General features: G+C 45.9%; 1 protein-coding gene across 9 annotated transcripts in view; it reads right to left on the bottom strand.

The window, feature by feature from the left end:
• KCNIP1 (potassium voltage-gated channel interacting protein 1) overlaps positions 1-23107 on the bottom strand; it is a gene marked incomplete at its 5' end in the record, with an annotated part of 373601 nt that overhangs the window by 94145 nt on the left and 256349 nt on the right. Inside the window, one exon of one of the 9 annotated variants that reach the window (XM_084535740.1) lies at positions 19821-19843. The exons of 7 other annotated variants lie outside the window; for them this stretch is intronic. Of the gene's footprint in view, positions 1-816; positions 1230-19820; positions 19844-23107 lie in introns of those variants that run through there. One more of the 9 variants, XM_084535737.1, reaches the window with a different exon arrangement.

A 23107-nucleotide genomic window follows, 5' to 3' on the forward strand; every position in this document is an offset into this window, starting at 1 on the left:
TTGAATTAATTCTCGGATTAATGAGTAATTTGTTTACTCGTTTAGAAGGGACAATGGGTACCAGAACTTTCAGGAGAAAGTTGTAATTACAGACAACAGCTGTTTTATTCACACTATTGAAGAAAATTTAAGCCTAGTGTATCTGGGTGAAAACCCTTTGAAGGCTTTTACTGAGAAAGCACTCAAACATATGTTTAATTGAGATAGCCCATTGGATTTTACAGGTCCGTGCTGTGACTACATATATACCCACATTAGCACTAATCTTCAGAGATGACAAGTGAAATGAATTATCTTCTCTGTACTTTTTTTTTTTTTAAAGGCAAAAGTCACAAATAGCATCATTCTGTGTTTGTTTATGCCGCTTGAAGAGTTTTGTTTAAAACTCGATGAGGACAGCAAGCCGGTCAGCCTGCTGCCAGTGCGAGGCCCCGCGGTCCTCTCCTCCCTCAGCTCAGGGACACAAACGTGGCTGGGGGTGTTCACCAGCAATGGTAAATCACCTGCTTAGAAATTATTACAACTCAATCAATATCTCATTACAATTTCAAGAAAAACTGCCTCTGGTTAAAAACTCACCCAGGTGCTGAAAACTGCCTTCTTGCTGCCGGAACTGTTCGATGGGGAATTTCAACGATTTGTTTGGAAGAAACAGAACTGACTTTTCTTTACAGCGTCATGAGTGTCACATCATTTTATGTTTCTGTATTTGAGTTTCTGATGGCCGCTAATATCCTGCGAAAGCCTTTGTATTACCTTAACCTGAGAAAAGCCGCTGCTATCTGAAAACTGCATTGCAACTGAGAACCAGCTTACCTTCTTCTAGAGCAACGCCTCCTTCGCCGCATTTCCACAGCTTGCTTCCAGGCTGGGCCACCTCGTGCTCCAGTGCCCCTCTGACCTGCCTGTTCCCAAACAGCTCTGGGGCGCCAGGTTTTGCTCTCCCACCCTTCCCGTTTCAGCCTGAACTTTTCCCTTGACTAAAACACATCCTTTTTGAACGCAGCAGGGCACAGAGAAACTAAGATGTCTGTCAGTGTCCTGCCTGACCACGCGCGCATGTGGCAGCACCACTGTAAGGGGAGATGACGCTGCCTCTGCCTCCCTTGGACAGTTCTGGAAAGTTCCAAAGGGGTGCAGAAGGTTCCAGATGGAACCTGAGGGTCCCAGCCAGCTCTGGAACATTCCAGAGGGTTCCAGAAAGTTCAAGCAGGTTCAGGAACATCCTGCATGGTTCCAGAGGGTTTGGAAACGTTCCAGAGTTTTCTGGGAGGGCCCAGCTGAACACAGCAGCTGGGCTGGGGGCTCCTGAGGGAAGGGATATAAGAAAGGGCAAAAGCCTGCCGGGGGGGGCGGGGGGGGTGTGGGCTGAGAAAGACAGCGTGAGGTACACCCATGTGAGGGTGGCTGCGTGGCTGTCTGCCTGCTGGCTGAGGCAAACCCACCACAATCACAGAAATGAGGCGTTTTAGGATGAAAAGTTAGTCTCTTGTTTCATTTTTCTCAGTGTTCAGCAGAGCTAAAACTATTGGTGTATTTAAGAACAACAGAGAAGAGGAGGGATAACAACCGCTTTTCATGTACATTCAGAAAAACAATATATTTCTAGTAACACATCATGGTTTGTATTAATACTCCATTTCACCAGAGGGATGAAAAGGAAGCCAATGTTCTCCTGGTGTTGGCACCCATTTGGATACCGTTTGTCATTATCTCCTGTCAAAAGACTCTCTTAAAACATAAAAAAATCAAAACTCCCTGTAGACAAGCATTTGCTTTTCCAGGTGAGTTCTTCCCAGTCAGGACAGGCTCAGGCACGGCTTCTGGTCTTGTTCAAAACTTTCTCATGAATCAGCAATTGGAAATGTACCACCTCAGCCCATCCAGCCAGCCAGACCTTCACCTTTGTAAAATTAAAAAAATTGTAATTTCAAAAATTTTAAACAATTAATTAGTTGGCTCATCTTTCTTACACAAATGTTGCCAAGATTGTAAATCAGGGAGAGCAGGAAATGCCCGTCCCGCTGCAGAACACTGAAAGGTCGAGGCAGCCTCCGCTGCCTCCTTCCATAGGCACCAGGAGAGACGTGACGGGTAGGCAGGATGGCAGAGCCTGCAGCAGAGCAGGGAGTGACACTTCAAACCATTTTTATGACAGGCGGTGTTTCAGTAAATAGAAACGTTCCTGTCTGGAAGCACACTGTGTGGTCTTCCAACCTGAGTCCTCTCTGCTCTGCTTCCTCTCACCAGCTGGCGACAGCAAGATGAATGTCTGCACGGCCAGTAGCTGTAGGTCTCTGCTGATGACAAGAACGAGTTTGCTGTTACATGCCTTTTTCTCACCAATTTCATGTTGGCTCATAGAAAAAAGAGATCCAGTTACGTGTGTGGGAAAACTGAACTGCTCAAACAGAACATAACATGTGCTGCAGAGGACACCACAGGCTATGTTCTCCCCAAACATCTGACCAAGAAATCTCATTAAAAAAAAAAAAAAAAAGTTACTGGAACTTATCTTCAATTTCAATGACAAACATTTAATTACCCTACAGTTAAATTGCTAATCAGTTGGAAACAACACGAAACAAAAATGTACCTTTATGAGGGCCCCCAGAAGGTCTAATATGGAATTGAAATCATCAGTGGAAATGGGAGGTTCTTGTCCCAGCCGACATGTGTAACCAGACGTTAAAAACTGGGAACTAAATTGAGTGTTGAGTGCCCATTTCATAGGATCTTAAAGTCAGTTTAAAACTCAGCAATATCTTATCTGAGTGTCTACAATGTTTATCTCTCATGTATGAAATCTGACCAGTTACTTTAGCAATATCTGCACAGGCTTATGTACCACATCAGTTGAATCTTTGCAAATGATGTGGGAGCTCAACAGCCATGTGAAATTCTTGGCAATAATTTGTTCAAAATGGTGTTTAAAGATAAAAAAATCTAGACTTTTGTGGAACCAATTAATTATGTTATGCACAACTTCTTCCTTAAGACACAATTAAAGTTGGTAATTGATTTTTGTATTTGCATGCAACTTACATTTGAGAGAATATTTTAATTTAAATAAGCTCTTCACCATTGAAATACATTAGTGCAATGTTAATGATTTAGCAGTGAGACCTTCAGCTGCAGGATTGTAGTTCTTTATCAGTAATATCTGTCAATCAATTATATTTTAGAAGGAGGCCATACTACGTGTTTGTGACCTGCATCCTTCAATTTATCTGACCCTCTCCCTTATCAGACTTTGCTTGTAATTGCTTGTAGCTGGGATTTTTAAGGGTATCTACCTGCATCAGGATGCCACAGAAAACAGGAAATGAAAGAAAAAAAAAAAAAAATCTCAAGTCAAAACCAGCTCCTATGCGTTTGATCATGGGTAGGAGTAAAACACATTGTTTTCTCTGTAGAAAGTCAGAGAAGATTAAGGAGGCAACATCTTGCTGTGCAATTACAAAACAAAACCAAAAACATAGGACCGCATGGGTAAGAGATCAATTGGGAAATTTGATTATTGTATTTTCTAACTTTCTGAGAACCTTTTTTTACAATTTCTGGGACTTCTGCACTGTGCCACACAGCACATGCTCACACAAATGTTATGGGCTGTTGTTAGCAACGTTCAGAAACCAAACCCCCTTCTGAGGGCATGATGCTCTCCTGTCTCCTGTCTTGCAGTTACAGAGCTGGATGGCGTGTGCTTCCCTGTGCCCACCCCAGCAGGTCCCTTGCTTCCCCTTCCTTTCCCTCTCACGGTGCCTTCTGGCTCCCCCACCAGACTTTTCTCTAGCAGGTCATCCCACCTGGGGGTTCCTTTTTCCAGACTTGTACCAATACTTCCTCCAGTATCGCTCCTGAATTTAACTGCTGGTAAGATCTTATCCATTTAAACCCTCACTCTACCTCCACTCCCCCATCACTCTCATGGCTCTGAGAGCCCCTCAAGCCAGGAAACCTCGTTTTCTCTTGTCCATCACGCAGGCTTCCCTTCCGCCCAGTCCTGGCCCTGCATCTACGCATTTTGCTGCATTTCCAGCTGCTCCCTGAACTGCTGGAGCCAACCCTCATCTCTGTCACAAGACTTCAGTCCAGTGCAGCTTCCAGAGCAAGAAGCATCTTGGGGTGCCCTCAGTGTGTCTGAAATACAGGTGTGAGGCACTTCGGGTCACAAACCCCCAAGATAATCCACATTCAACGGTGATGATGCCTTTGTCTAAATATATGGCCCTTCAGTTTTGACAGGTTTAAGTGGCATGAAGTTTTTCAAACTGGGTTTGCTACCTAGCTTCATTTCTAGCATACTAACCCAAAGTATATCAATTCTCAGCGAGTAAAATGACTGACAGAGTTTACAAAGAATGGTGGCTCTGAAGTACTGCACTGTCTCATGGTTCGAAGAAGCAATTACAATTGATATAGCTGGGAGAACAAATAATCCCAAAGTGGAAAGCACGCTTTTAGTTTTCAATGTAAACAAACAAACAAAAACACATAAAAATTATGTGATAACATACAGATCTAAATCATACAAGCTGTTTCTGCTTCTATGTAATTTTGTCGCATTGCTTAATAGGAAACATTCAAAGTGAAGAGCTGTCACAAACTTCCACTGAATCTGCATCTCATCCTCTGTCATTAATTAGCACAACTGCAAAGCTGCATCTATTACAAGCTTCTAAAAAATTAAAATATGCCATTTACCATATTCTTCTTTTGACCAGCAAGTTTGCTCTGCAAATACAGCAACTTGGTTCCTGTGGAGAACAGAGTAAGCAGAGAGGTTGCTACTTCTGTGCCATGACCTTCTCTATTTAGAAAGTTTTGCTTTGCAGCAGAAATTTGTCATCACAGCACTAATTCCAGCCACTGTCCCAAAGTATCCCATTTGCAGCTGAAACATCACAGTTGCCCGTCTGAATTAACCTTCCCAGATTAACTCAAGGTTACTTCATTGTCTCCTTCAGCATCAGTTAGCCACTTTCCTTCGTACTCCCTAGAATCTCACGGTACTTCCAGTTCCCACCAGGTTTTATTTCCCTTCACACATCCTCAAAAGCCCTTTTATTTATTTATCTATTTATTTATTTATTTATGTATTTATATTTCCAGACAATTCTCCCCTAACTGATCCTCTTGTCTTCTGGTTTCCTTGTTCCTGTAGGTCTTCACTGAGGTTTTCCTTTCATGCTGCAGACAGCTGCCCAAGCTCTTTACAACGGCAGGCTGCAGCTGGTGATGTATCCCACCCTTTTCAGTTTGGTGTCATCTGTTACAACAAAAAGTTTTGCCAGAAACATCTTTGCAGGTATTAACTTCTAACATTTTCTGGTATGGGATGGCTGGTTAGACAGATTAAAAAAATAAATAAATTGAACAGTGGCTAATTGACTAGCTCAGAGTAAAGGAAAGATTTGCTAAAGATATCCCAAAGTAGTTTTGGTTCATTTGTTTGCTTTCACTTCAAATAAAAGCATGCTGTTATAGAAAAATATCACAGAGTTCACAGTCAATGTCGGCAAATCCTATAATGAAGTCTGCTGTATTTGCATATGCAATTAATACTGCATGTGGTAGCACTTGGTTTGTTAGTTCTTTCTTTAAACAGCGTTCAGTAATCTGCACTTCAAGGAGTAACACACCATGCCAAGCTTTTAAAATGCTTTACGAACATATTTCATTGATCTTCAGCAACTTCTAGGGGTGCACATTATCATCCTTACTCTACAAATAGATAAAACATTGCACAGAAAATTAATGTACATTTTTTTCAAGGCATTTTGTGCTTAACCCTTAATAAGGCCTAGAAACATGGGTGTAACATCAAGATCCCTGAAAGAAACTGAAAAGGTCCAAACGCTGGCAATAGAAACAGCAAAGGCATGGGAAGATTTCTACATGAGGAGAGATCGGATGGTCTAGACCTAGTTAAAAGAGAATGAACATATGGGCGAGGAGATACAAGCAACCAGGACACAACTTGCCAATGCCTCTTCCCTCTTCATCATGATTTAATGAAAATCTGCAAGTGGAGATGCACTGAAATTCAGAGGCAGGCCATTTAAAAAGAAATAATGCTGCGTACAGCTCATACAGCCCCACAACCATAACATCGCTGTGGGGCAAGAAGGGGCTCCAAACACACCTGTGCTCCAAATAAACGCAGCACCCCTTTCTCCTCCATCACCATGCAAAAGCATGCAGAGGGAATACACATCATTACACAACGCTTGCAGAAATACATTGCTGGAAGCACGCCTGCTTTAGGTTGTTAACCAACAATAAGCTGTGCAGGGTTCGGAGAGCACCTCCCAGATGGCTAACTCACAGCTGCTGGGGAGAGGGGTTGTGTTTTTGGTTGGTTGGTTGGTTTTGTTTTGTTTTTTAACCCTAACACTTCCAAGGTTTCCTGCTCGTGCCTCTGTAGTATTCACTGCAAGTCACCAGGTAACGGAGGAGAAACAGGAGATGAGCATGACTGGCTGTATCGATGCTTTCGGAAGAACTGCAGGAACAGAGCAGGCTTGCAGCCAGGGCTGAGCAGCACGCTCTTTGCAGGCAACTTTTCCAAGTGCCCAGAAGAAGGTGCTCAGGACTGCTGCCATGAGAGCTGTAAGGAGGGCAGCGACTTGGTTGCTGAAAGTATTTTGCTTCTGAAATCAACAGGAAGATTATCTGAAAGATGCGCATCTGAAATCCATGCTGGAGAAGAAGGTGCTAGCTGAGAAAAAAAGAGAGCAGTGCTCCTCATTATAGTAGAAAGTTTACTAATTAGAACTGCTGGTTCCTGGGAATGAGGTTTTCTGTTTTTGTAAGCCTTTAACAACAACGAAAGCTGCACCTAGGAAGGGATTATATACACACATCCCAGAAAAAAAATAATATTGCCAGCAAGATTGTCAATTTCAGTATTATTTTTTCACATAGGATGTGGAAAACCGAGCTAAAAAAGGAGTCATCCGGACTGGATTCTACCCAGAAGTATGGAAAGTGATAAAATCAATGACATGGGACTAGATTTTTTAATAGGGAAGGAACAGGTTAGAGGATGCTTAGGTTTTGCAATTGGCTGCGCCTGATACAATTCATGCTCTGCTGATGAAATCTCAGGGCTCTTAGCAGATATTGGCAATGCTGAAGTACAGGGATAAGGTGCAGAAGGCTGAAACTGGATAAACACACTTCCTGTCTTTACAAAAGGCAGAGGATGGGGAGATGGGGAATTAGATACCTATCAGCTTAGCTTCAGTTCCTAGAAACAAATAAAACCAAACAATGGGTAAGCAGAGAGAAAATCACAAAGAAAATGAGTGGCTGCTCGATTGGATCTGTTCAGAGTAATTGGTGTCAAACCAATCTCATTTCCTTCAATAGGAAGATAATAGATTTTGTGCCACATCTTGATTTCTCTAAAGCTTTTCACAGGGTTTCATATCAGTTTCTTGTATGTGAGCTAAGAAAACAAAGGGGAGGGGGAGTGGGGGGAATGCAGACCTGCTTGAAAAACTACTCAGAGCAGTATCAAAGGTTCATTCACAAAACAGAAGAAATAAAAAACCTGAGCTTCATGGGGGCTGTCTTAGGTCTGTCATCAATCATTATGAATGGCAGCTGAATGAGTGTACTTACTAGATTTGCAAATAATACCAAGCTGGGAAAGGGGCAAATAGGTTGAGGATCAAATATGGCCTTCAAAATGGTCATAAAAGTGGAAGTTGAAGTCCTAAAATAAATACCAGGACTCCATTCAAAAAGAAAAAAAAAAAAGCAGAAATCTATCCCTATTCTGTAATAATCATATGCACAAATGTAGGGGAGAGAAATCTTACTGGTATTAAATCTCCATTAAAAATTGGGAGCTGTGTTAAGCATCAAAACAGTATGTTACAAAAACCAGGAAAATACTCTTCTAGAAGTACAGCCACAGAGACAGCTTGCAAGACAAACGAAATAGCCCCTCTACTCTTTTCCACGCTGTGAAGACCTCAGCTGGAGTACAACATCCATTCTGGGTCATGCACACCCAGAAAGATATGAGCCAATTAAAGAAAGTCCAAAGCAGAGAGAATGATCAATAGTCTAATAAACAAGACCTGAACAACCTGAGGTTGCTCAGGAAAGGACAGACTGAAAAGAGACGACAAGTACACAAAAGACCGTGCTGAGGAAGAGGTTAATCTGTTCTGCATGTCCTCAGTGGATAGAAGTAACGAGCTTCAGGTTTTGCAGGGAAGAATCAATTTGGTCTGAGGAAAAAGCTTTCCACTAGAGAAGGTAACAAAGCACCGAAATAAATTGCCTAGAGAGACTGTGGACAGTCTGTGTTGGGAGGGCTTCATGAAGGAGTCACAGAACAGCTGCCAGGGAGCTGCCCTGGGGCAGACGGGTGCATCAAATTGGGTCCAGAGGGGTCTCTGCTATCACAGTGCCTCTGCTGCCTTGTGCCCGCTCCGCAGCCCGCCAGCTCACTGTCATAGCAAAACGGAGAGCTCATCACAAGCAGATCCCCTGCATTTGGTATGGAAACTTCATCTAAAAGGGTAGCTTCAGCCTTCCTTCTGAAGCCCTTCAACACCTTGATACCCCATACATCTACAGTGCCCTAAGTGCTAAAGCTCTACAGGCTTTAGCATTAGTATTAGGGGGCGTTGGGAAATGGCACGGATAAAATTCCCAGCAAGAATGTGCAAAGTCACACAGAAAGGCAGCGAGAGAACACACAGCAGTGTCCTCTGGCTCAGACACCCTTGCTGTTGCCAGCTGCTTACCCTCCCCTCCACTATTTTCGTACAGATGTACAACATTCATTAACCTTCTCACCAGACCAGAAAGCTAAATTCCATGTCCACCTTCCCTAGCTGCTCAGAAACTTATTGGTTTCTTGTTCTCATGCATAAATTTAGAACCAGTTTAATTTTCTGGACAGTAAATTGTTAATTATCAGAGCCCAGGCAATCAAGCTAGACGCTACAGAATTGCTAGCTCTGGAGCAGCCAGTTGCCACTTTGAGACATGCCCATCCTGAATCCCCTCTGCTGGAATTAGCACTCACTTCCCAGCCCAGGAAACAGAAAAAAAGGTGTGCTGGGAATCTTTCACAAGCGGGCACCTGGGGGCTGTGACCAGAAAGGGCTGGGCTCTCACATGAGCATCGTCCTGTCCCAGGTCCCTGGAGGAGATGAGCTCCTAGCTCGGTCTGGAGTCAGCCGGCAGAGCCCCTGGGGCTGACCGTGCTCTCTGCTCCCCCTACCGCCCTCTCCCACTTGCATCGCCCGTGTCCTGGTTTATGGTGGAGGGTGGCTGTCACACCCCTTCACTTTTCTGAGAGATTTCTTTATAATTTGCATGCGTGTGTCTTTGCGTGATGGCGTGCTGGGGAGTTCAAAGCTGTTTTCTCACTTTGAAAGTAGTCCTTGCGTGTAAGCTGTCCCGAGTCTGATGTGCACCAGGCTTGTATTTTTGTTCTTGATTGAGTACTGCTGCACTGTATTCCTTTTAAAACTCCAGCTATTCTGGGAGAGGTGTATAATTTAATATGTTCAATAGATTTCTTGTCAGGCATTCATGTACGACTTCCTTCATCTCACACTCAGATGTTTGATTTTCCACAGTAATTGGATTTGCCGCATTTGTGTTTACTTTTACGACCTATGGTAAATGATACTTTTTTAGCCAGGGACTACTAAAGCTTTTGCCAGAGCCTCCAGTAACCTACCATGGAAGTTTTTGCTGAAACCTCAGTGTCAATTTTCAGGCAATGCAAAATCCTTTTTACATAGGGTGTTAACGTACACATAATATAGTCTGAACACTACATTAAATGAAAGCTCTTCCTTACAAGAGTGGCTGTGGGCACACAGCACAACGTTATTAGCTTACTGTATGGTCAGATGCACAGCTATCTAACGTATTGACAGTGGGCCAGGTCCTGGGTGTCCAAGCAGAGACAAGGAAAAACAATTTTGCTTACAGGAACCATCTACAGCCCGTTCACAGGCAGAACTGGCCTCCCTGCGAAGACAACGTGAGAAATCTGAAGATAGGGTGCTGGGGAGACCTCCAAAGCCTCCTGCAGGGACACAGCCAGTGTCCCCAGCTGAAATCTAGAGAAACAATTTCCTCAGCAAGCACTGAGACCTGCTGAGAGCAGGTGGGAGACCTCCTAGCAGGGTGGGGAGGGCTGCCAGCCCCTAACTAGGCAGGACAGAGGCCAGGAGTAACGCCAGGTTAAAAGACTTATGTCTTTAACTTCAGGAAAGCACACACAGGGCACACTTTTTAATTTGTCTTTGGTGCTTGCATCGGTGGCCCTCAAGTTTCTCATACAAGTCCTAGCACATTTGTTTTCTTTCTTCTCTCCCCAAGTACACGCATGCTGCATTTGGTGTTGTCAGTTGTGCTCAGGACTCACTGGAGCTGCTTTCAGCCCTTTCCTTTTGTATTTAAAACACCCAGCCGTGATTTCTAAGCAGCCGAGCTCAAAAAGATGCTTTTACAATTAAGAAGCAAAAGGTCACACAGCTGCAGGGAGCGATACCGCATCCTTCAGAAGGTGGAAAGGAGCACAAAGGCCCTGGTGCAGGCTGCCCAGCCACTGCTGTCGTGGGGGATGCCAAGCGGGCAGCCGGGCTGTGTGCGCACGGCGATGCCACCAGCCTGCTCCCAACAGAGCCCTCCACAGGCTTCTCCCACCAGCTTCGCAGAGGCCAGCTGGGGGCAGGAACTTGTTCCTCGCTGCATTCCCTACTTGTCATTACACTGTGTGGTCTGTGGGGACTCCCAGGGTACGGGCCTCAAGTTTTCTAAATATGAAGACTAAAACCGAGGGCAGTGAGTGTCCAGGAGGCGGTGAGGAGCAGCAGAGGGTGCGCAGCAGTTCCAGCAGCCAACAATCCTCCTGGCAACACCTGCAGGTACACAGCACCAGCTGCTAATTGCCAGTCCTCAGTCCTGCTAGGAAATAAGCCTAGGTCAACGGGAAGCAGGGAAAGGAGAGCAGACAAAGCAATCACTGCAGCTAGGCTTGCTTAAAAGGAGAAGAATTGTCACAGGGTATGGTAAAGTATGGGCAGTAGATTGAGGCCTCCCAGGCTGCAGTACTGTGCCGTGCTTTGCTTTTTTTGTTATCCTGGCAAGTTTTTGAGTTATATTAGACTGGCTGAGCAGCTCGCTTGCTGTCCTAGACCACCTCTGAAAGATAGCTCTGAGTCTCATACAGCACGTAGCACTGGGACAATCCGACAGAACTACAGAAGAAAGACTTCCTCTTTTTCCTTGCTACTGGAGCATTTTCCCACCCTACAGTCTATGCGTACTGTACAGTGAAATTTTCACAAGAATGAGCCAGGAAAAGAAAAACCACACAACTTTCTGAAGATGTCAGAATTAGGGCATCTCAGCATTGTTGGGATGTTTATTGAATTCATATTTTTCCTCCTCATCAAATGACACAGGAGAATAAATTCTTTAAGAATAGTAACAATACAGAGGTCAGGACAAAAGGCAAAAAAGGGGACAATTTTGACGACTGGTAAAATCCTTTGAATCCAGGAGAACTGATCTCCGAAGCAATTTTAAGCACAGAAGCATCCAGTTAGGACAGAAGTGGGTCAGGTGTTAAATGGAAAAGCACAGACTAAAGCAAAAAGGTTTTTTCCACTTCACAGTACAGCAATCTTGGATTGAATAGCAAGCCCAAAGCTAGAGGTTTGTGAGATACAGGAATGCGACTGACGTTCTGTCGATACGAACTCCACACTAGCTGGTTAGGGGAGTCAGCGAGCACCCCAGAGAGATGCCGTCTGTCACGGTGGGCTCCTGCGAACTGTGGGGCACAGAAGCTCCCCTGGCCTCTCAGAGAGACCTGAACTGATGAAGACAGGCATTCCTGTCGGCTCTCTGCATCTTGCATGCAGTTTCTGCCTGCCTTGTCCTGTGGCTGGCCTTTTCAGCAGTATGTATGTAGGTGAGAGGAGGTACAAGCTGACCTGGAGCCAGGCACCACTACCGGCATGTTCACAGCAGCTCCACCGATGTGACAGCTTGTGGTGACACTCAGATCTCACCCCTTCTCGTGCTGACACCATCGCTGCCGGGGACACACACATATACTAGCAGTTCCTGCCTGAGAAAAGAACGGTCTCGTGATGTCTGGAGATGGACCAGGAAGACAAAACCCAGGCTGTTTCAGCCGTGAGCTTCTTCTTTAAATTCTCCCAGCTCCTCTTAAGCTTTGAAGTGTTCCTACAGAGCCTGCTAGGACAATGTGTCCCAAGATGCCTGCTCGTGCTCGGTGGTATCACCAGATAAATACGAGTAAGTTAACGTAGACAGGAGGAGAGCAGGCATCACTGGTGAGCCTCAGAGCCTGCAGCACTCAGCCTGGCTGCCCTCACGGTGTGTTAGCTGCAGCCCAACAGCACCAAGCTGCTCCCTAACCCCTAGCTCAAGGACCTTGGGCTCTGGGGCAGAAGTTTCTACAGCTGGAATGTGATGTTTTTGCTATTTGCAAGGAGTTTTGTATTATTACTATTATTTTTAATGCCTCTGCTTGGTGCTTAGGCAAAGAAGCCACCCTGCATGCAGTAGAAGGGACAGTCACAAACAGGAACGTAGCAGCCACAGAGCACAACGACAGTGTGTATGGCTTCTCCAACACCAGAAAGTATATTATACAGAAGATATATGTTATACAAACTGCTTCATTATCTCACAAAATAAGAATATAGAGTGGTTTGATAATACCTATATTAAGTGGGATTTTTAACGGCTGTAGAAACTCTGTAAAGTATTATGTTAAGGGCCAATAAGTCAATCTTACATTGCCCGGTGTGTGTACACTGTCTGGAAGCTGTGCAGATACACTCACAACAACCACTGCCTTAATGCAGCATTTCCAGTTTCAGGAGAAAACCTGTGTGAAGAACAGTGTGAGAGTTGTGCATTGTTTGTGCAATGATTCTGGATGGCTGTTTGTTTCCCTGCTTTTGCATGGGATACTAGACGTGCCACCTTCTGCCCTGACTTCTCTGAGAGACCAGAGGAAACCTGAGCTGAGTTACCCCGAGCACCACCAGCTCTACCTCTCTGCCAGACTGAAGCCCTCAGCATGGGACAGAGCTGTGAAAAATGAAGGAAATTGGCTTGGAGTTCTGTTTAAAAAGGAGCCTGATGAATGGGAACAGAAAGGAGCCTGAGATCCTTTGGGCTGCATCTCACAGCCTGATGCTGGCAAGTGCTCGGGTAAGGGGGGCTGCCGAGCAGGGCAAGGCGAGGCGAGGCTGCTTCCCAAGGGGCAGTCACTGATTGACCCAAGCCTCCAGCTGACGTGTCCCAAAGCTAGACACTTTATTTCCAAGAGACTAAACTATCTAGCTTTCCATTTAAAAATGCCCTCAGTGGTGGAGGCTCTTCCAAGGAATTAAACAAAACCTTTCAAACTGAAGGAGCCAGAGGAAGAAGCCACAGAGCTGACACAAAGTGTTTGGATCATCGCCTCTTGGGAGGAAAGAAGGAAATGATGCTCACTGCTGGTTAAATGCAATGCATCCTTGTTGTTTGTGCTGCCAGGAGCCATCTGGCCTTCAGTTACAAAGTGCTTACCCTTTGGTCTCCCCTGGTACCTGCAGAAGGTTACTCTCCCTGCCACCTTTTCTCCCTCCAGCCCTGAGCTGCCCGATGAGAAGACGTCAGGAACATCTAGGCAGTGTGCGAGAACCAGGCCTTATCTCTCCCCAGAACCAATCCCACTCCTATCAGAAACGTCAGAGCCTCTCACCCTCCTTGCTGATGTCCCCTATCTAGGATGTTTGGTAAATTGAGACAGCAGCCGACGCAAACACAGACTGCCTGCCAGAATAAAAATCACCTTTTTGCTTGATGGAGAGGATGACCAGAAGCGACAGCACTGTGCCAATGGGGGAAATCGACTCCGCTCAGTCACTGTGATACAAGACAACACCAAAAAATGCATTTAGGAGACAGAATTGTTGTAATGTCTTTAGAACTTAGGTAGTAATAGGAGTCAGAGAAAGACTTAATTCTTGCCCATTCTGCTCTGTCTGTAGTGCAGGCTCCTCCCCGCCAAACAGAAGAGCTACATTCTTCTGCCCTAGCCTGCTTTGCTGCCTTCTTCGTATTGACAGCTTTTTACACACTGAGAGATCTTATTTTGATACTTTCTGCACCTGAAGGACATTAGCATGCCCGAAGAATTCACTGGATCTGAGAAAGGTGGGGCTCTATGTTTACCTGGGAAACTTACGCACTTTCTTTGGAAAAAATTTGCAATTACAGGAGATGAGCAGAAATATCCTGCTGATATTACAAATCAAGAGCGATGTAAGATTAGTGGGAAAAAGGTAGGATCCTCATTGTGCATGAAACCCATCAAGTCCCCCGTGACGATCTCTCAGCCAACTTCTAAGGAGTGAATTAGATGATCACTACGGTGAGTCTGTCAGTGGTGGCAGAGCGAAGAGAGAGGTTTATAATATGCACAGCAGTACATAATATTGTGCCCTGTTAGCAAATTCATAGGGCTTCATCTCTACTGATTTGGTACCTTTCCATTTAAAAGTTCCACGTATTTTATGGTCAATGTTAACCTTGTAGGAAACTGAATCTGGTCATTACTGTTAGCTCCATTTTACATATAAATAAATCAAATACGCAGAGAAAAAGACATTTTGTCTGTCCCAGCATCAACGTGGAGAAGTGAGAATAGAAACTCTGCCAGCTCTGCCATGGTTAGGATGTGGAACCCCTGGCAGACAGCAGCAAAGAGGCTCGTTTCTGTTCAGAAAGTCCTTGTCCCTTGCTTATTCTGTGCTCACAAAGAGGGGCACAGTCCTGTTAGCTCACCTCGGTGTGCACAGGTGGTTTGCAGGCCAGAGCCCCTCTCTGTGAATATAAACACTTCCTAAGGAAAGCCAAGAACAGGCAACAGGCAAAAATCCCAAAGCTGGCACAGAGAACTGGGTACTTGCTACAAACAGCTCACACTGACTGCACCACTCCAGCTTAACCCCCAAAACATTTTCACTCAGGACACCGAGTCACACCGCCCCTGCTGCCCTCCTTCAGATCGTCTGTGACAACTCTGTGGCGACCAGGAGCAGGAGGGCAGGCTGGGGGGCGTGCTGCGGGCACAGGAGGCTGGGCCCCAGGTGCGTACCAAGCACCACCAAGGACGAGAGGAGAGGCAGCAGACAACTGTGCTAGAACTGCCAGGGTAACTGAACAAAAATATCACAGCCCTGATAATGATTTTCTTTCAGCCAGGGAGCGTGTGACAGCTGGCCAGCTCTGCAGCGAGCATCTCACCGCTCGCAAAGGACACAGGGCTGCCGTGGCTGTTATTCTGGACGATGCTGCTTGGGCTCAGCCTGCCCACGGGCAGTCCTGTTCCAGCACAAGGACAGCCCTCTGAGCTCAGTCAGGGACGTTGCCATGATGGATTTTTGCTTTCTTTCTTTTTTTTTTTTTTTTTTTTTTTTTTTTTAAGAGGAAGAACGGTCACAGATGGGCCTGAAAGGGAGAACCTTGAGTGTGGGCAACAGAAAACACAAAATCAGAGCTTTCAGCCCATTCTGTGGCCATGCATTTGCAGCACTCCCCTACTGTTGCATAAACGAGCTGGTGCAGCCCGAGGCGTCCTGCCCACCATCACAGGCCGCAGCTGGCCACCCAGCAGCCCAGCACACTGCAGCTGGGGCATTTGGGCCCCTGCCACAAGAGCTCAGCAGCTGGCAGTGCAAAACCCCGACCCAAGAGCCAGGGGCTGCCCTACAAGCGAGCAACGTACAGGAAGCAAGCCTGGGCCTAGACTTACAAAGGGGCCTTCTTAAAGTGAGTAAAATGGAAAATGAAGAGGAGCTGAGAGCCCAGCAACAGCCAGCAGGGTCTGTGCACACCTGCAGTGGCTTGTATTTGTGCCCAGCAGCACCAGCTCCGTGCTGTGGCCTGCCACCAGGCAGGGGCAGACACGCTGCCCTCCCCAGAGCAGCCAGGAGCACATCACGCAGCACTTCGCCCTGCCAGGAGCAGCCTCCTCAGTGCCCAGATGGGTGGCTGGAGCCCTACCTTGCTGAAGCAGCTGCTTGAAGCCAGCACACAGAGGTCCCCGTAAGGGCTAAGGCTTGGTGCATTAAGTAGTTACAACAAATGATTACAGCAGCGTTGGTGGGGCTGACAGAGCATGTGAGTAATGCAAGGCACAGGAGGAAACTTGGGAGAACACCGGGTGATACCTGAGATCTCTTAATACAAGCACGTGCTCTTGGTGCAAATTACTCACATTTGGTCCAGGCTGGCCCATGGTGATCTTCTGTCTTTAACAAAAATGGTTTACCAGCCTAAACATTTATTTAGTAGCTGGGAGAGGATACCAATCATTCACACCATCAGAGCTCTGTCCTTTCCAGCAGCAGAAGAGACGGGCATTATGCTCAGTGAAAAAGTACTAGTTTGGGTTTTGACAGCCCAGAATGAAATTTGAGTTTGATGCTCCCTGCTAAGCCGTACCCAGAGAGCAGGGGACTTTGAACGGGAGCTGTGGCTCCTCATCACCAGGAGACAGCAAACCTCATGTAACAGGGAAGCTACTGCCTGGGCTGTCAGGGGAAACTTCACTCCTTCCCTCTGCCCCAGAACTAATCCTGGCATCCCAGAAACCACAGGCTGAAGCTGAAAGACAGTAATTTTCCCCAGGAACATCTAGCTGTTGAGCAGCTGCTACAGAAACTGTTCTCTGCTACATTTTAATACAAATGGAGCAGATGGGGAATGGCTTGGGAAGATCTGGTGGTGTTTTTTTTGCAAACTTTTTAATATTGTTTCTGAACCATTTTTTGATGCAGACAACAGCTCAGGAAAACTCTGAAGACCTCCCCTTTGCTCAGTTACACGACAGGTGTTTTGGGCTAATGCTTTTGCAAAGCAGTTTACAAGTCTGAGCACTCCACAAGACGCTCAGCAGCACAAAGTCTGCTCAGCACATTCTCCTCTCCAGATGCCTACGAGCATTAGATTAAGAGCAAAAGGACTGCTAGATCTGAGAACTCAACCCCCAAAGTTAGCATCTCCTTTCAGTAACCAACCTTCAGAAGAAGAAATCCATCACTGCCTGGAGGGTGTTTCACAAAGTTGAGCCCGTTTCTGCCCATGGTCATTCTGGTCCTTTTCCTCCATTAGAAAAATTACAGATTTTAGCACCCGTAGTTGTAAAAGTCACTTGGAAAACCTCTATACAGGTAGTACTGATGAACATAAACAACAGTCACAGTGTTTCAACACACGGGCAGCATGGTATTGGGGCACTTTTGCAGCATAAACGAGGCCCACAGCCACTACAAGAGCTACGAACTGCAGTGATGAGCGATGTGGGACAAAGACGCCTTCCGGCCTCTTCAGCTGCTTGCTGGCAGTCCGTGTGCTCTGCTCGAGGCGTAGTACGCACTGCTGCATGTACCCCACACATATTTGCTCTGCTGACAGTGGGACCACAGAATTTTGGTTTTGTGCTAGGATAAGCCAGCCTCGAGACATTTACACTGTAGTGGCAGTGCAGATTCCTCAGCAGTAGCACACAACGAGAGTCCTACGGGGTCAGGCAGGGCTACTAATATAAATAAAAGCCAACACCACTTAAAACTTTTTCCTAGTAGAACATTAAGTATAATTTCTTTGTATAACAACTAGCATGCAAGGAATAAAAATTATTGTATCAAATAGTCAGTAGTCTCTGCTGAAAAATAATGTGTCAACCTGATTTAAGCTACCTTAACATGAAAATAAGGCAAGCAGCAGCCTCCGCAAGGACAAGAACTTCGTTACAGTATGTATGTGCTGCACGTTCCTACACAGGGTCAGCACTGCAGAAGCAACGGGGATGAAGCTATAATTATGTATGTGTCCAAACTATGGAGGATGAATGTGCCAACTTCACCTGAAGTCCTAGTAAATAAGTAAAATTTATCTTACTCAGCACAATCCACAAAATTTATCTTTTCCAGCATAATCCACAAAGTAGCTCCAACCTTGTGCTCTGTATTTTAATCTAAACTCCATCAGAGAACAGCTAGGCATCGTTATGATTTGCCCTGAATTACTCCAATATCCCAAATTTCCCCCTCCCTAGGGGCTAAGGGTACCAGATGAGCAGTTCCTCCCCTGGGACAGGAACACAGCTCCCAGCTCTGCGAGGGGCCGTGACACCGGCAGGATGCAGCCGCCCAAACACAAGCAGCTGTCTCTCCTAAGGCTTCCTTCTCCAATGCTTGCTCTCTCTCTCTTTTTTCTTTAACCCAAGTTTATAAATAGCATCTGCCCTTCAAATGCATGCAGGCAGACAACAAAAGGATCCCAAAAAAAACAGGTGCTCAGAAGGACTGATTCAGTATGGACCTTGCTGGAGCTGCCAACGGGAAATTAACTGAACATGAGGCACCGTAAAACACTTCTCTGTACCAGGAGCACCCAGATACCTGAAGACTCATAAAAGCAAAAATAAATGCATTTTTCTGTAGCCATCCTGTCTTGCTTGCACAATTTCATCATTTCCATAGACCTTGCAAAGCTTGAGCTGGTAAATACAGCAATTGCGAATCTATTGCCCTAGCTTCAAAATGCCATTTCACGATGCTGTGCAACAATTATTGCTGGGCACCTCCTAATTAGTCCAAACATCTAAGAGGTTAAGGGAAAATAATCAAAGCAGCAGGAAGTAAGAGAAACACACACATACACGAGAAGTAAAAACTAAAGCAAACAACCAACGGACCAAAAGTTTTACAACTTTTTTTCCTCCAGTAAATACTTGCTGCTAGTCTCCAAGGTTCTTTGAACCTTGTTCTAAATGTTGTCAAGTAATTAATATGAGACGAGCAGGCTGTCATGAGCTTTGAAGCAGAAAGGAGTAATTGTTTGGCATCTGTGGGGAGCTGAAGGTTACTTTAATACCTGCGTATTACTCGCTCACCATGAAAAACGACCCTCGAGTTTCCATAAAAAGCAGCTGTTTGATGTATATCACATTCAGGAACATTTAGACTACATTGTAAATCTACTCTTCCTATTAAACAGTGAGTCTATCTGCACAGACATGTTTTGATTTATGGAGCTCGCTGTCTAAAATTCATCCCTTCTGCCTCTATGTACCATCTCCACGTTTCTACATGAATTACACTGTTTATAAAAACAGAGAGGTAACGAGAATTAAAGCATCTCCGGCAGTCAGCTCCCTCAAACTATCTTCAGCAAAGCATATTTACATTTCTATCAGTAGTGTTTTTGTAAAGCATTCCCAAGACTAGAGAGGAAGACCGGGCAGATTTGTTACTGATAAATATTCTGGTAAATCCTGATAGAAACATTCACCCAAATAAGCTCAGTAAGATTTCTGGATTTTCTGTTAATAACAGCCAAAAGCTAAGAATCAGCCATGACATTTCCAGCAATTAGAACAAATTGAGAAGCTACAAGGATAAACTTACTAAAATGCAAAGCCTCCTTTAATTCAGAGCTCCAGGACGCAAGCTGCTGTTTACTAAAGCATTCGGATCTGTACTGAAGTTCTTGAAACAATCTCAAACAGGCAAAGAATCATTTAAGATTATATGACATTTGTTTTCAGAGCTGCAGTGAAAGCTACAATGCTATTCTGACACAGAAAATACAGTGCATTTGTCTAAAGAAAGCATCTGAAAGTTATCTGAGCTCCTCTGATAGTCAAACACTGCACATGCACAGATTAAAGTATAATGCTCTGCAGCAAATGGCTTTCAGAATAAAATATTTTCTATTTCTTATCATCCTACCTTCATAATTGCCTTCTAGGAGACCCAGATGCTCAAGAGCCTTCACAAATCCAACAATGATCACCAGTACAACAATCATTTCAAGTCCCTCCAAGTTCATCTTGAAAAATTATTCACGTAAAAGCATCTTTTCTCAGGGAGCGTCCTGACTTCGGAGTTAGACTTTAATTAAAAAGCCCTCCTAGCCCAAGACATGCCACACGACCAGATAAATACAATGCCAATGAAGCCCAGCATATTCCCACCATAAAACATTTCTATTGACAGCAAGATGAACACAGGAATGTAAGGAAGTCAAATCTTACCATGTCTGCATCACTTGCCTGCCTGGATACAGATGTTTCAGTCTCTAAGGCAACAGAATATACAGTAACCACTTTGTTTTGCATTTCCTCTCAGTCACAGCCAAAATTCACCAAATCTGCCTGGTATCTGGTAAAGCCTGATGCTGCTTTTTCCACACTGAATTACAGGTTTAGGGAGATCCCATGCTGAAACAACACCCGGGGAAAAGTGCAAACACAACCTTTGCTCGATCCTACAGTGAACTTGAGCAAACTCACAGCAAAATCATTTCATTTAGGAAATGACCCACTGCTGCATTTCCCCGTTGGGGGACATCCATCTGGGTTCAGTTACAGCCTGTTAGCAACACACTCAATTCGCTTGTTTTCCCCCACTGCAGACATGTTTTACAGCAAATCCAGGCACTTGGTACAACAGCAAACAGGGTACGGGGGGACTTGTTAGGGGGAAACACATTTTGAAGCTTTGGGGACATGTGGGAGACAAAGGAGCCTTGCTGGAGGTCAGCTGCGGCTCCCTGGGCACGTTCAGGATGAGAGGAGGGCAGGGAGGAGAGCGGGGACACTGTGCCTGGGGCCAGCACCGCGAGCACTTGGTGTTCCCACTGAAATCGCTCCCAGGCCCCCGGCCCTGGCAATTAGGGACAGGATCTCCAAAGGCCCCGAGCAAGCTGACAGCAGATGTGAGCACGCCTGCACTCGGCTCTCCCAAAGCTGTCCTGCAATCCTGGCCCCGTGTCCCAGGGGCTCCATTACTTGGCCTGCCATGGGCACCTCTGGGGCACGGCCAGGAACCAGGCCCACGGAGCCTCCTGAAAGCCCTACGCGGTCTCTTGTTCACTTCAGCAATACTTGGCTGTGCTGTGGTGTCTTGCTACAGGCCCGACTGAAGCTCTGTTACCCGTGTGATTGTTCCAAGGTATGAATATTGCAGACGTGCTCCTCCATCATTAATACAATTAACATCCCCAGCATCCCCAGCTTTTGTCAGCATCCCATGAAAAAATGAACCTTGCCTTTTTCCCTTCTCCATCAAACTTCAGTTGAGGACCTCGCAGCTCCCTCCCCAGTTTCTCCCTGAGCCTGAACACCCCGCAGGGGAGGTTTGGCAGCTGCTGAGGTATCAAATCCAATTACACGGACATGGAACCAGCTCTGGGACAGCCCGGACGGGAGGTGTGATAACACACAACAACAACCGATGTTTTAGTGCAGCAGGGAAAAGGAGGAGACACCACCTGATGGAAATGGACTGGGACAGAGGGGAAAACGAAGGAAATGACTTTAGCCTAGTTTTGGCCAAGTTTAAAACCTCTGTTCCTAAGTAAGAGTGAGATGAACCAGGGGACGTGCTGCCAATAAAAATTCAAAATTAATTTTGGTTCTCAGGGATATCTCACAGCCCAGTGAGCTTGTACTGTTCTGTTTGCTGCTGCTGTTAGCTGAGCTCCCAACGTAACTGATTACCAACTAGGAATTTATATTTCTTGTCAAAAAACTACTTTGTAGAAAATAAAATGCTCCTCAGAGATGGATTTTTTTGACTTTGGCCGTGCTTCCAGAGCTGTCCAGCCTCCTGGTGTGGTGGCACCACCACTCTCCCTGCCTGGGCTTGGGGGGCAAAGCCCACGCCCCACATCAACCCAGGCAGGGCAGGAGCTCTGGCAGGGAGCTCTTGCACCCCAAAACATGGAGAAGGGACTTCCACAGGCTCTCCCTTCCTTTCGGGAAGCTTTCCTTACCGAATTATTGGTGCCTCTGCACCCCACTGCTCAGAGGCTCTTTGAAAGGTTTCCTCTTTTTTCATGCACAGCAGTTTTTAAACCTCGGAGCACTTCCCTGCTGCTGCCTGGCCAGCCCGAGCCACCAGTAAGTGCCTTTGGGGTCGAGGGAAGAGGAACCCACTCAAATACACTCCAATCAAAACTGATTTAGCTTGGACATGCCAACAGAGCAAAGCTGCAGGCTGTGTGCTTCATGCCAGCTACCTCCTCCCGGCAATATATCGTGTCTGTAACAAACCTCAATATAATTCGCCATCACTCTTGTTTGAGCTTCAGCAATTCAAACTACTGACAGCATTTCTCTGGCTGGGCTCCCTGGGAGATGCTCCTGGAGATGCTCCCACACCCTGTCTGATGTTGGTAAGCCTGAAGTGGTGCAGAACCGGGCATGCAGGGGGCTGGCATGTGGGGTGCGAGGTGCAGGGCTGGCAGAATGGGTGGACGGCTCATGGCACTGCCTGCCTGTGCCCCACTGAACACCGACAGATCTCCAAGCTAACTTTCACACACCTCGGACAGCAGCGACAGGGAAATCTATCAGGAGAGCACCAAGACAGCCAGCTAATCTGTCAGTTAAATGTTCCTGGGCAGCTAACCTCAAGGGCAAGTCTGTTTGACCCCACTGTCCTGGTTTGCAGACCAGACACCCTGTTCCTCTCATTTCCATCTGCGTTCCTCCCCTACACAAACCTTTATTTATTTATTTATTAATCCCTGGAAACTTGGCCAAGTCCAAAGAGGAGGAGAAGACCTGCCCAGCAGCACAGCAGCACTCTGGCCAGGGTAGGAACCAACAGAATTACATCTGCCGGCACCTGCCAACAGGGCAGAGCACTGCACGTCCTGCAGCCTTTTGCAAAGCCACTGCACCACACAGCCACACCGCTAGCTCGGGGCAGGGATTCCCAAACCGATCCCCGTGCTCCTGCTCCTCGTGTCTCCCGTAGCTTCTCTAGACAGTACCCAGTTCTCTAGACAGCAGTCCTGCTGCAGCAGACTCCTGCTGATCCATCATTTTATTAATAGCATGATTACGGTATAAATATTTCATTCCGTGGTGTGTAGGAGGCTTCATTATGCCTCAGTATCTTTGCATGCACATCTTCTTTAAATACAGCTCTGTTAAAACTTATGGCAAACGTGTCAGCTCCAGCTCTTTCAATATTTCCTTTAATGCTTTCAGTATTTTCTCAAATGC

The sequence above is a fragment of the Aythya ferina genome (assembly GCF_964211825.1).
Source record: "Aythya ferina genome assembly, chromosome: 14".
Lineage (NCBI taxonomy): Eukaryota > Metazoa > Chordata > Aves > Anseriformes > Anatidae > Aythya > Aythya ferina.